This window comes from Neophocaena asiaeorientalis, unplaced genomic scaffold (genome assembly GCF_003031525.2).
Source record: "Neophocaena asiaeorientalis asiaeorientalis breed wild unplaced genomic scaffold, Neophocaena_asiaeorientalis_V1.1 scaffold240, whole genome shotgun sequence".
Classification (NCBI taxonomy): domain Eukaryota; kingdom Metazoa; phylum Chordata; class Mammalia; order Artiodactyla; family Phocoenidae; genus Neophocaena; species Neophocaena asiaeorientalis.
The window spans coordinates 4,488,095-4,502,169 of record NW_020185331.1 but is presented as its reverse complement, the minus strand read 5'-3'; the positions used below and the strand labels follow the sequence as shown (position 1 = coordinate 4,502,169).

The 14,075-nt window shown below is 50.4% G+C and overlaps 1 protein-coding gene across 8 annotated transcripts in view; it reads right to left on the bottom strand.

Moving 5' to 3' along the window:
- Positions 1–8,201: 8,201 nt before the first annotated feature.
- The window catches only part of BTRC (beta-transducin repeat containing E3 ubiquitin protein ligase), a 179,474-nt gene continuing 173,600 nt past the window's right edge, over positions 8,202–14,075 (bottom strand). For 6 of the 8 annotated variants that reach the window (XM_024734940.1, XM_024734942.1, XM_024734946.1 and 3 more), the window contains one exon: positions 8,202–12,931. The gene's annotated coding sequence lies outside the window, so the exon portion shown is untranslated. The remainder of the gene's footprint in view (positions 12,932–14,075) is intronic. The other 2 variants (XR_003001800.1, XR_003001799.1) reach the window with 2 other exon arrangements.

Below are 14,075 nucleotides of genomic sequence, written 5' to 3'. Positions count from 1 at the left end.
CAAGTGCATGAGCACAGGTGCGCACACACGCACGTGGGCCTGCTGGACACATGCTCCTGCACATACACACAGGCACACGGAACCTGAGGGGGCACACCGGAATTGGGGAGACACACGTCCCTGTGTGTGGATCAAGGCTCCCTGGTGACGGACACACATGCAGACACACACTCAGAACAGCCTCATCTGTCAAGCAGATATTCCCAGCTGGAGATCCCCTTCCCCAGTTGAGGAGACGTGTGCTGGGGGGAGGGGCTGGTGTTCGTGGTTAATGGCAGCTTGAGTGCAGGTGGCCCTCTGCCAGCTCCCTGTGTGCACACGTGTGATGTGAGCCACCAACATTTATTGAGCCCCCCCCACAGGCTCTACAGGCCTACATGTGACTGTGTGTCCCATTGGCAGAATGTGGCAGCACAGGGACAGCCAAAACGGTCACACTCAGGCCTCCCAGGCCTCTCAAAGACACAGGACTTTGAGGAAGTCAGGAGGGCTGGGTGGTGGAGGTGGTGAGTGGTGGTGTGATGAGTGGTGATCCACACAATGCCTTCCTCCCAACCCTCCAGAGACAGTGCAGCCTGGGAGTCACCCTTCCACTCCTGACCCCACTCTGGCTCTGGGCCTAGGATGATCTGCAGCAAAAGGGACTCAGGAAAGACTTCAGATAGAACTTCCGGCCTGGAAAGAGTATGAAGCAGTTTGGAGTAGGGATGGCACTAATAGCCAAGGGGAGCTTGGAAGGAAGAGAAGATCTCTTGTCCATGTCCTGTGCCCTTTGGGCTGAGTCAGGTACCAGCCCACCTGGGGCATGGATGACTTGTCTTCCTGGTGCTGCTTTCTAGCACATTCACTTCAGGATGGCAGAGGGGACTCCGAGGGTACTCCATTAGCCCTTATTAGGGTGGAAGACTCCCTGCCCAATCTCTCTGTTTCCTGGTTATCTGCAACTTATTAGGTGCTCAATAAGTAACTGTTGAATGAATAAATGATTGATGACAGGGTGTGGGGGGTGTCTTCCTAGTCCCTTTCTGACTGTCCATCAGCCACTGATGGCTCAGATCTCATCTCCTGCCCTCTCCCAACTCCCTTCCTTACTCCTTTGTAGCCCCCCCCCAAATTCCCCTTCTCCCCCAGCCTCTCCCTCTTGGGCTGAGGGGGAGGGGGTGGGGGGAAGGTCCCCTGGCAGAGCAGGGCCCACTTGTTCCTTGTAAATGAAGACCATAATTAACATTAAATTAAGGTAATACAAATGAAGGCAACATAGAGGCTGACAAGATGAGCGTTTGGGGAGGCAGTGGGGAGAAGTGATTCATATTTTTAATTTACTGTATGGATGAGCTGTGTGGGTGGGGAGCGGGTGGCTCGCATGAAGGGGGTGTCGCCCCGCGATGTTTGCTGGGCTCTGAGCAAGCACACAATGACTATTAAACTCAACTGTCCATATAATGGGACAGATTCGACATGACGCCCACCGGAGCACCAGGAGCTTGGCCAGCCAGGCTGTAAATCCTGCCCACACAGCACCCGCCTGCCCACCTGCCGAGCTAATCCATTTGGTCTAGGACTGGGGTAGGGTAGGCACAATCCCCAAGGGGTCTGAGAAGAGCCTTGGACTTGGGGAATCAGGGGGGCCAAGAGGGTCCAGGCTCCTTGCCCTGGCTCAGCTCATGGTTGGGGGCCTCTGGAAGGTCAGGTCTTGCACGTGCTAAGGGTGAGATGGGCCATGGTCAGTGCAGGACCTTGGTGCCAAGATGAGGCTGGAACTCTGTGACCCCATATGTGGTGTGTTCCAGGAACTGAAGACACTGGTGTCCCATTCCAAAGAGGGGACTAACCATCTTCATCATCATCACCATCACAGCTCACATTTACCAAGGACTTGCTATACACCAAATCCCCCTTCTGACCCATTAACTGAGTCCTCACAAAAATCCTAGGAGGAAGCTATTGTTATCCCCATTCGCAGACAGGGAAACTGAAGCTAAGAGATAGGGAATAGCTTGGTCACAGAGCTTGTAAAGGTCCAGTGACACATCCCCACTTCCACACCCCAGGGCCTGGGGCCTTGATCCTGTAAACTCTGTACCTGGAATGAAGGCCAGCATCCCAGGCGGCCCTCACACACTGGGACCTGAGGCCTTAGACACGAAGCTAAGGGAACTCGGGGTGTGTGTGTGTGTGTGTGTGTGTGTGTGTGTGTGTGTGTGTGTGTGTATGCACGTGTATGTACATCCTCTCTCCCTCCCTCCAGTAAAAGAAAGGTGCCAACAAATCCCAGGCTGGGGCTTCCCTGGTGGCGCAGTGGTTGAGAATCTGCCTGCTAGTGCAGGGGACACAGGTTTGAGCCCTGGTCTGGGAGGATCCCACATGCCGTGGAGCAACTAGGCCCGTGAGCCACAACTACTGACCCTGCACGTCTGGAGCCTGTGCTCTGCAACAAGAGAGGCCGCGATAGTGAGAGGGCCTGCGCACCACGATGAAGAGTGGCCCCTGCTAGCCACAACTAGAGAAAGCCCTCGCACAGAAACGAAGACCCAACACAGCAAAAATAAATAAACTCCTATCCCCAACATCTAAAAACAAAAAACAACAAAAAATTAAAAAAATTATTTAAAAAACAAACAAACAAAAATCCCAGGCAGGCAGGCAGGGAGGAATCCCTGCTTACTCACTCTGAAAACGAAGCCGAAAGATGTTTGTCCCTGGGATGAGAGACGCAAGTGTAATTTAGGTTTTGATATTATGAAAGTCTCGCTGCTCTAAAACAGCGGGGCACTCGGTGCCTCATTAATAAAGGATAAACTTGGAGTCTATTTACAAGGCGCTTTTTGGGGTTATTTACTCTCCAATATACATATGTAATGTTGCGCATACTTACCGCTAGGTACAGCTCATCCTTTCAGCCTGGGCCTTGGAGTCACACTGAGGAGGGTAGGCCCTACAGGGTGAAGAGCATCACTGGGGAAGAAGGAATGCAGAGGGGCGACCCCTGGGAGTGAGGAAACTCTGTGGGAGACAATAGGGCCCCATGGAGGGGGGGGTCATAGAATTTTAGAGCTGAAAGATAGAAGGGATAGAGGTCCCACCCCAGCTTTCTCCCCTCCCCACTTTCCTGAAGCCCAGTCCCCTTAAAGATAAGGTACAGGCTAAGCTCCCCTGCTGGGCCTCCAGGCTGTCCCTCTCAGCCCCTCCCGTACTATCAGGCCAGGACCCTGCTCTGACCAGACCCTGACCACACCGGGGAAGATCCCCCACACCTCTGAAAGGAGGTCAGCCAATTCCTATCAGTGAAGATGCCCTGTGCAACTGCTGTGCACCTAATCTTACACCAGCCTTGTCACATCCCTGCCACCCCCACCATTGTGCCCAACAACGCCTGGAGTGGGTAAGGCCTTCCTCAAACCAGGATGGAGGCTACCTCCCAGCTCCGGGTGCCATTAGCCAGCCCCAGTAGAGATGGGTTCCCCACAGCTGCTCAGCCACCACCTTTCCCTGCCGCTGCCACCACCTTATCCCGGACTCTTCGCTTTACATGCAGTGTCTCCATGAATCTGCAGCCATCACAGAAGGTAGGGTACCGCTTTCATATCTGTTTTACAAATGAGGAAACTGAGACTTAGGTTAGGAAACTCACCCAGTGTCATACAGTCAGTAGGTGCCAAATTGGGGTTTTAACCCAGATTAGGATCTTACCCCATAAGGCTTCCTGGAGGATCCTGGGCCTTCACTGACCATCCTAGCCCCTCTGCTCACCATGGACTCCAGCCAGCCCAGGGCCTCCAATGAGGAGCTCTGAGCCTCACCCTCTCAGAGCAGATCTCCCCTTACCGACTGACATGTTCATTTACTGAACACTGTCATTGAACAGCCACCACGTTCAGATTTGGACCTGGGCCTATGGTCTGAGTGGGTACAAGTATATGGGAGTGGAGAACTTGCCAGAGACCCTGGTTGATGCACAGGGGAGCTTGGAGTTAGGGCTACCCACACATACACCCAACACTTGTGAGGTTTTCTGTGCTTGTCAGCCCCTCAGATGAGTGTGTGGCTCAGGGCCCAGCCTGGGTGGTGATGGTGACATGTGTGTGTATGGGGGCAACATCAGCCTGCCTCCCTGTCACAACCTGGCCACTTTGGACCAAGGAGACATCTGGTGGTCCCTAGGAGAGGGCAAGTTCTTGTGCACCCTTCCCAACCCCAGTGCTGGGGGAGAGCTGACCTGGAGGGTGCTGGACAGAGGGAGGAAGGTAAGTAGGAGGATCTGATCCATCATTGTTAAACAATGAGCCATCACCACCCTAATTAAAGATGTAATTGCAGCAAATACATTCTGGGCTGAGAATGAATGACGGATGGCAGGAAGGCACCTTGTAGGCAGCAGCCAGGAAACGATGCTCCCTCAAGTTCCCACTCCAAGCTGGGGAACCCGGCACCTGGTCGCAGGGCACCCTGGTGCTTCCCAACAGGACGGTGACAGTCAGGCAGGGACTGAGGCTGGAGCTGAGGGGCAAGGAAAGGGCCAGGGCCTGGGGCCTTTTTGGAGGAATGAGGGTGGGAAGGAGGCTGAGAGGCCAGAGTAAGAGGGACTGGCTGGTGTGTCTGTCAGGCAGGGAAGCAGGGCCAGTGAGTGAGTAGCTTTGTGAGAGTATCACCAGATCACAAACCAGGATCTCAAGGCACATCTGCTTTGGGGTAATTGGGCCCCTGCAAAGGCCAGAAGGACTGACTGACCCTTGGTCCTAGAGGGTGAGTACAAGGGCCAGGCTAAGGGGACTCAGTCTGTAGAGGGTACCATAGCAGGCATCTGGTGGGCCAAACTGGCTTTTAGGTCTGGCTCAGGCTCCAGGGACTGGGGGTAGGGGTGGGAGGACTGTCCTGAGAGCTGATTTGTCCTTACCTGGGGTTAGGGTACATGGCAGGGGACTGGCCACTGAAGGGAAGAGAGATGGACTCCTCCTACCAACCTGGCTTTTGCTGCTCCCTCCTTTAGCATGGAAGCCTCCCAGCCACCCCGACCCCTGCCCTGGACTCCCTCAAATGTCGTGGGCACTGGTAGACCCAGGGAGACCTGGGCTTGGGACATCTTCCTCTACTTGGGATCAGAGCGTCTGGATTCCAAGGCCTATTTGCCCTGGGCCCCCACCCACACTTACCTTCAGAGAATAGGAAACCCTGAGCACAAGGTCAGGTCACTCTGAGGCCAGCCTGAGCTGTGACAATCCCAGGGCCAAGGCAAGAAGGCCAGCCTGGTTGGGGAGCCTGGTGGCCTTAGCCTCTTGGCCTCATTTGGCGTGGTGGCCCCTGTCCAGGGTCCTTCAGGGTGTATGGGCTGACCCCAGGGGAAGAGAAGGCTGGGTGGGGGGCGGTGAGGAGCCCAGGCAGGCAGGCAGGGAGGGAGCGAAGGCCACTGACAACAGAACAAATGCTTGTAATTTTATAACCAATCTCAGCGTGTCCGTGGGGGGCCGTTTGTGCCTCCACTCAGGACCAATCAGCCTGACAGAGCTATGAGCCGGCCTGAGTGAATGTGAGCAGCTTCCCCCACCAACGCCACTTACTGCAATCTCATTACCCGCCCAGCCCAAGACCGGCCAGAGCTGCGGGGCTGCAAGGAAAGAGGACCCAGCCCATGCTGGCGCACAGCCAGGACAGGGCCTGGGGCCAGGAGGGCAGCATGGGCAGGCCTTAGCGATCCAGGGACTCAGAGGGAGGAGGCAGGAAGACAGGCCCAGGAAACGATAAACATTTATTAAGCACCCGTTGGTTACTAGGCATGCTGGATACAGGTAGGGCACAAACTCCTGCCCTCAAGGGGCTTGCTGTCTGCTAGGGGCTTATGGAAAGATTATAGAGGGATGGGCCTCGGGAAGGCAGAGATAGAGAGATGTGACTGGACGGCAAGGAGGGGCAAAGCCCCAGAGCCGAGCTGGTACTGGGCCAGGGGTGGGAAGGAGAGGGTAAGAAATGGAGGGAGATGGAACCAGAGAAACCTCTGGGGTGCATTCAGAGCCGGGGTAGAGAGATACAGGGTGTGGGAGGGAAATGCCCACCAGGGGAGAGAGGAGGGCAGCCAGGGAGGGGCTGGCTGGCCAATGGTGGATATTAAAGGATGGCCTTGCTGGATATTTGGCTCTGGGGATGGCTATGTGCCCATTAGTCTCTCTAATTGTCAAAAATCTAATTTAGTGTCTGGAGCCTGGACCGGCCTCGGGTTAAATAGGAGGCAGGCCTAGCCATAAATCCGCCCTCCCAGCCTGGGCTGGTGCTAATTCTGCAGTTAAGTGAGGGGGTGAGGAGGGCAGCAAGATGGGACAGGGAAGGTTCTGGCGAGGGGGTATCTCTGACCCTGCATGCCAGCCCCTATGTGCTAAGTCATAGCCAGGCCCTCCTCTCTTGTTGGAGGAAGGGGACTTTCCTTCCTGGTGCTCAGCTGGACCAGGCAGGGTTAAGTGTCTGAAATGTGTGGGTCCGGCCCCTCTTCCTGGACCCACTCTGGGTCTAAGTGGGCTCAGCTCTTGCAAAAGTGATAGGAAGGTCACATTTCCTAATAACCTCCTGAGACTTTGGTGAGGAAGTGGGCATGGAGATTCATACCATGTGACCCAAGTTAGTGACAGTCTTGAGTGATGGGGATCCAAGGGCCATTCCCCAGTGGGGAGAACAAACACAACCCCCTGGGCTTCTCCTTTCCTGGACCCAGACTCCAAAGGAGGTATACGAGTGCACTGAGACTGGGACAAGGACAGCCCCCCGAAGGCCTCATTTGGTCTGAGGCAGGGGATGGTTCTCCACCTGGATTTGGTAATGACCTCACTCCCCTCAGAGCCAATAATTGAAAGCAAGGGGTGTGGTAGGTGCAGCGGGAGAGGTTGGGGGACTGAGAGGGTTCCCTGAGAGGCTCAGCTTCCATGTGGGGGGAGGAAAATGATTTCTCCTGGCTTCGGCTCCATCTCACCAGGCACCCACCCGGCCTCTCCTGCTGCTAACAAAGTGCCTTTAATTAGCAGCCTAATAAAATGCTCTTAATTGGCAAGAGCCAATCAGGATGAAGAGAGGTCTCCTCTCCTCAGTCACTGCTGATGGTGGTACAGCTATAGGTTTCAAGGGGAGAGGGATTCCAGGCCCAGCCTTGCTTTAGGAAAGTGATTTCAGGGCTGAGTCTTCCAAGGGTGTGCCCTAGACCCCAGTCTTCCTAGAGGGGAGCGATTTGACACTGGGTTTCAAGGTGAGACCCATAACCCTCCCAGGCCCAGCCTCTGCTCAATTTTGGGCTCAGGAGTCCAGCCTACAAGTGACAACTGAGTAGATGCCAGTGGCCCCAGGAGTGTCCACTGACTCCTCCCCTTCCCTCTCCTTAGCTCTTAGGGAGGAGACTCCAGTGTGGTCTTGGGCAGTGTGGGGAGCCCTTTTTCTTGTTCCTCAGGTTCCTCATTTGCACAATGTCAGGTGCACCTGATGCTCTGACATGCCTCCTGTTCTAGCAGGGATACTTCTGCACTGGGGCCCCGTCATCTAATAGTCTGAGAATGCTCTAATGACCGCAGTTGTCAATCCAGGTACAACAGGCACAACAAGGCTGACAGAGCCAGGGGGCCTTGTCAGGCAGGGAGGACCACCACTACTAAAAGCCCATAGATGTAGAACAAGGATGAGTTACTTTTGCTGAGGTTCCTGCTTGTGGCACTAGAGGGGAAGAGGGAGGAGAGGAGGGAATGGTCTGGCTGCAACCTGGTACTCACTTCCCTAGGTTTGATTTAAGAAGGGAAGGAGGGTGGGTTTCCCCAATCAATGCTCCCTTCATTTTTATAGCTTGTTGGAATCTCTCTTGAAATTACTCCCAAATATGAGCTCTCCCATCTCGAAACTGATCAAATGGGATGCCGGGGAAACCCAAGTCTTTTCACCTAATGAGGTGGCAGAGGAAAACTTAAGTTCTGAGCTCAGGTTGGTAGGCCAAGGCTATAGTGACCAGTTCCCAAGTTAGACATCACTTTTGGCTTCAATTTAATTCAACATGGAACACTAATTGTATGCCTGGGTTCCCTTCCCATACTTATTCATACCCATTTGGCCCTGTCTTCTCTCAATATTGCTTTCTCATGTCAGATTACCTTCAAAAGGTCTCTGTTTACTCCCTCAGTTTCTATATTGAAAAAGTCATTGTCCTCTTCGTGTTGGTGTAAAGAGATAAGACACCCAGGACATTCATTTTAATCTTATATTTGTAATTTAAGTTACTTTTTTTCTGAACAGTTAAAAACAAAACAAAACACACTGTATTACCATGATCCTAGGTTGTGAACATATTGGTACATTGACTACACATCACCATAACATAATCACAAAAGTCAAAGCAGTCAGTACTGAAGAGTCTAGAGAATAAAGGCTGAGCCAACCGAAAGCTCTCAGGGAGGCTCACACTTGTTGCCAGGCCCGCCCCATAGCTGGAGTCCAGTGAACATCCGTCAGAACAGTCTGCGTTGGGCTTGATTTGGGAAAGTGTTAGTATCCTTGGTACCCAGAGATCTAACCTTTCCTGTTGGTCTTTTCCATCAGTGTCCAAGAAGAGAAAGGGACAGAGGGGAGGTGAAGCTTTATAATGCTGTTTACTGCACTGACCGTTAAACACCCACACAGCCACCCAGGAACCAGTTGGGTGGGCTGGAGAGATGTTGGCAGATGTCATCTGTCTCCAGGAAATTTTAGGTCATAGGTACTCAATTTCCAACAGAAGAGGTTTCTGGATATCAATGCATTAAGTTCCACCTGAAATCAGCAGCCATAATCATGCTTTTTTGGTTTCTCTCCTCAGTTCCAAGGATTCTGAAGTCACAAATGAACTACAGGTAAAGTAACAAGAAGAGAAACTCAGCTTTAATCTACTAAGAGATGGCTGTCTTTTCAACACTGATTATGTTGAGACTGTGAATAACGTAAGGGGCTGTGGTCTGTCAGCGATCGGCTATGTGGATGAGGCCTGGGGAGATAAACTCAGCCTGCAGGTTCAGGTACACTTGGTAGAAGTGAGGGTTACTCTAGGAGGGAAGAGAGGAAGGCAAAAAGAAGCAAGGGCACCTTTTTCTGTTCTCCAGCTCGGGGAAGTCTGCTGAACTCAGAGAAATGGAGGAGGAGATCAGAAATATGGATTAAAGTCATATGGCAAACCTGATCATCAAACAGGTGGTAGGCATCGAAGCATCCCTTTTGACACCTGGAAGTACTTCGGATTCCTCCAGAATCAAGCTTGCAGCCTAGCCTCTCTGGCCTGCGCTGTTCTAGGCAGGAAGGTATTACCATCTAAGATGCCAAGAAGGTCAACAATACAAAGGTGTCTAATTCTGGGGAAGAAAATTTTGCCCTAATTATTCCAATATTCCCCCCACCACTCCACCCCCAGCCCTGTGTTTCCACGTACAACCAAGTGCTAAGTAAGAAACAGACCAACCACAGCTATTCAGACCAATGGGTACCAGGAGACAGCAAAGGAGAAGAGTGCATATTTTCTTCTCTTCAGCTTTTGATTTTACAAAAGAAAAATAAAAAAGGATTTTTCTTACTCCAGCAGAAAACAGAATGATTTAGGGATTCCAGGGTCTTTCCCAGAAACAAGCTATGAGGGCCAGACTTTATTACTTGTCAATAGAATTCCAGAGAGTCCCTATCTCTGAAGTTTCTGGTGAAGAGTCATTGGAAAGAATTTTGCCAAGGGACAAGTGTAAAAGGCCTCCCACTCACAATTCATGTCCATTTTCAAACTGCACATTAAGAAAGTAAAAGGATATTCTCAGCAGTGGAAAACACACATATGTAGCAAGGCATGCTGGTTTTGTCCAAGGAGCCCCAGTGTGAACAGAGAGCTCACAAGTGCCCACAGAGTAACCAGGTGCAGGGGCATGCACACGCTCCTTGCCTGCTTTTGAACAGGATTCCTCCCATCTTTATGAGATGTTTCTTTCAGGCCTAAATTGGAATTTTAGTGAGAAGAGACTAATCTACAATGGGGACATTTCATTTCAGAGCCCAGAAACACCTTCAGCTCCTTTTCTACCATTCCTTTGGAGGTGTTGAGACTTCATTTCTCTTGTCTTTTTAAAAAGGTCAAACTTTATATTTATTCTAGCCCAGTTGGGGATTAGTGATAATCGATTCCCACTGAAATCATGCAGAGATGGTAAGTGGCGTTTACCTTCTCTGGAAACAAACTTCTACTTACCTGATTATTTCTTCTACAATGAACTGGTAAATGACCCCCAGGAGCTGAGAAATGTGACCGACAAGTTTTTCAGACCACTTAACTTCATTCCCATTTCCGTGAGCAGCAGAGGACAACCTGGAGAATATCCTCCATAGAGCTAATGGCTCCAGACTGCAGGGTTCACCCTTGATCTCATTTATGATGTACTGGACAAGCTCCTGTCAACATACCTTCAACTGAACCTAGATGAGAGAGCAAAACCCTGGGGACCAATGAATATTCCATGGTTCCACTTCTGAATAGCAGCATATAAGAGAAGGACTGGTAAAGTTATGGCTATTGGACAATATTTTGAAATAGCTCAAAATCCATGCTTCTTTAATGCCTGACCTGGGATGGCCCTCTGCCTCATCTATAGCAAAATCCTTAACCAATCAAAAAGCCATTAATAGTCAACACACACACACACACACACACACACACACACACACACACACACAGTCAAGACAATAGACAAGGAACCCTGATAGTGGCTAAATAGAAGACATACATCTAGCATGTGGGTATTTGGTAAGGAAATTATATTCAGAAAATACTGGGTTGGCCAAAAAGTTCCTTTGGGTTTTTCTGTAAGATGTGTGGAAAAATCCGAACGAACTTTTTGGCCAACCCAGAATTTCCCAAGCAATGACAATCATTTCACTGGGAAATGTTTTCTGACTATAACCTGGAACTAAAAGCTTAAAAGCACTCATAAAGCAGGAAAGGGAAAATGCATATGCACAACCTGCCTCTCAGTACGTAACAAGATTCAGTCTGGGCATATTTTGGGAAGAGGATTCCTTCTGGAAAAGCAGAGGAAAGAGTGAGGATGACCCGCCCCCGCCCCCAACTAAAGGTGGCCTGGCTTTGAGGTTGCCTGCAACAGGATCCCATTCTGAAGTTTTTACAGCAGCTGGTTAAAAGGGGCCTTTCTTTTACTCAACTGCTTTGATATAACGGAAACAATGGGCCTGTCTGCTCAGCTTCCAAGGGAAGACTTGGAGACTGCCCTGTGCCCACTGATGGGTGTGTCTGTGCCACACAATATGGCTGGTGAAGGCCCATTCCTGCCCAGGGAAACAAGCCGGGCACATACTGATAGTACTCCCTGTGCCCCCAGGTTGGGGGGCACACGTGCCCTGCACCTGAAGCCTCTATAGCTGATTTTGAAGTGGCCAGTAAGCCTTGGCTCTTCCTGAAGTCCATTTATTTATGTTGCTCACCAACTGCCAGAGGAATTTTACTGGGGAGAGTGGAGAGTAAAATAAGGCCAAGAGAAGGAAGAAAAGGAAAGAGAAGGCATTTCTGTGCCATTAATAAACCCTGTGTGCCAAACTTCACCCTGATTCTCTCTCTGGCAGTTCTGCCTTTCATAAATACCAGGTTTGGAAAAGCAGAAGGAAGGTTCTGCAGAGCAAGGTGGAGATGATTAGCTTGATTTTTGAGAGACAATATTTACTGGCTTAAATGAAAAAGACATCACCTTTTAGTCTTGACCACCTGGTAAGCTAGTCTGATCGTGGTCTCGGCAAAGATACAGGCACGCCTGGGTACTTGCAGGCCCTGATGAGGAAATCAGAGATGCGAACCATTATGCAGAATGGCTCTGGCCATTTCAACCCCTTCTGTAGGCTGAGCCTTAGCAGTGATTTAAGATAAAGTACGCTTTTTATTACACATCTAATTGTTAATGAGAGGAAATGCAATCAGCAACTCCTTTCCAACTCTACATGGAATTGAGGAGACTGCTGAGTCCAGAAAAGATGTGGCCATTGAAGGAGCCCAGGAAATTTCTGCCCCTCCCCCCCCTTTTGTTTTGGGGGCGTGGGTGGGTGTTACAAGGAGAAGAGAGAAGAGGTGCAAATACGACAACAGTACCATGTCTGAGAATCCATCGTCGCCACATAGGGTCACTTGCAGCAAAAGCCTGGGTTTGAAATTTTGACTGAAGAGTACTTAACTCTTCTAAGTACTGCATTTTCTCATTTGCCTCATGATAACTGAGGATACTTTCTTCATACTCTTTCTTCTCAGGTGGAGCAGATAAACATGTTGAAGGGGAGTGGGAGAAGGGGCAAGAGGGACAGAAACAGAGAAAGAGATAGAAGGAAAGAGGCCCAGATCTTCCAGGGTGTACATTCTTGTTTTCTTTCTTTCTTGCCCCAGAGGCTACACAGACAGCTGTTTCCTCATAAGCACAGTGGGGCTGGGCAGATCTTGCCAGGTGCTGGGTATTCTTGCAGTTTACAGGGAGACACTGGGTGCCGTCTGGCTTGAAGTTGTATCCCCTGTCCCTTAGAAGCGGCTGTCTCCCAGTAGGCTCCATAGGAAACTAGTTCTTCTGCTTAACGGCAAAGCAAGAGAGATTCTGGCAAAACACTAAATATATTTATGTCATCTCTGTCTGGAACCAAATGAGGAAAAAACAGGTGCAGGAGGAAAGAAGGAGGGGAGGTGGGTTTTAAAAGTTCCAATCATTCACAAAAGATAGAAGACATCTTCTGATAGCAGCACGGAAGCAGTCAGCTGTGCTGAGTAAACCATCCTGGGTTGACTGCAGACCAGCTGTGTCCCAACAGGAGTCTTAAAGCCCTGCTCCTCAGCTAGTCCGGGGAAAGTGGGTGGTAGTTTGACTGTTACTGTTGTTGCTCATCCTGGTATTGGCAGATACGTTAAATACCGCAACTTTAATGAGTCCTGTGCGAAAACAGAGCACATAGTCATTAATCCCTTTTCCTATATTTCTCACTTTCTCTAAGAGCAAAAGAATATTAAACTAGCTGTCAATTGGGGGAAAGTCTCAGAGGTCCTTCCTAATGCCCGCTTTCTGTCCATGCCATGCAGGAGCTTCTGTCAAAGGCTACATGGCCTGTTTGGGGACTCGGCAGGGCTCACTGACATGGTCAGGGCTGTAGAGTGACTCGGCAGGGCTCACTGACATGGTCAGGGCTGTAGAGTGACTCGGCAGGGCTCACTGACATGGTCAGGGCTGTAGAGTGACTCTGATATCTAGAGATTATGACTATGGTAGGTGTAGCATCAAGCTTTCAGCTGCTCCCTATAATGGTAGAGCGGGCAAGGACAGCTCTGAGGCTCCAGCCCTTAGTAGCCATGAACGCAATGTGCCACCAACAAAAGTGGGGGAGTGAGGTGAGGCCATCTGGTTGCTTGGCTGGAGGGGACTGGCAGTGTAGATGAGGGGAGAGCCTGATTGTTAGATGTGTGCTCTAGAAGTGCTCCTAGTACCTTCAAGGACAGGTGTGTAGGTGGTGTCTGGAAATGTGGCCTGGAGATTAGGCAGAGGTTGGGACTACAGATACAAATTAGAGATGAGAGCTGAAGCCTCGGGAAGAGATAAGGCAGCCAAAGCAGGGAACTCAGATAAGGAAGAAAAGCCAGAGACAGATGTCTATGTTTTAGGGGTGAGAGAAAGAAGGAGACATAAATAATCAGAGAGCCAGGAAGAATATTAAAAATGACAAAATGCCATCAAAATCTAAGGAGGAGAAAATTTTGGCAAAAGGAGGGGATAGGTACATGACGACTACAATATTAATACTAATTAATGGCTACTTTTTAGTGAGGGCCTGTTATGTGCTAGACACTGTGCTAAGCACTAAGAATTTTACATATAACATTTCAAGGGGATCCTCACAACAGCTCTGTGTGGTAGGTATTGCAACTCTCATTTTACTAATAAGGAAACTAAGGCTCTGGGAAGTTATCTGCCCAAGGGCATGCAGCTAGGATTCTCACCTAGGCCTGTCTGTATGCCTTGGTTGAGGAAGCAGTGCGTCCTCTGTGAGAGAAGTGAGCACTGAAGCGAGCCCAGCAGGGCATG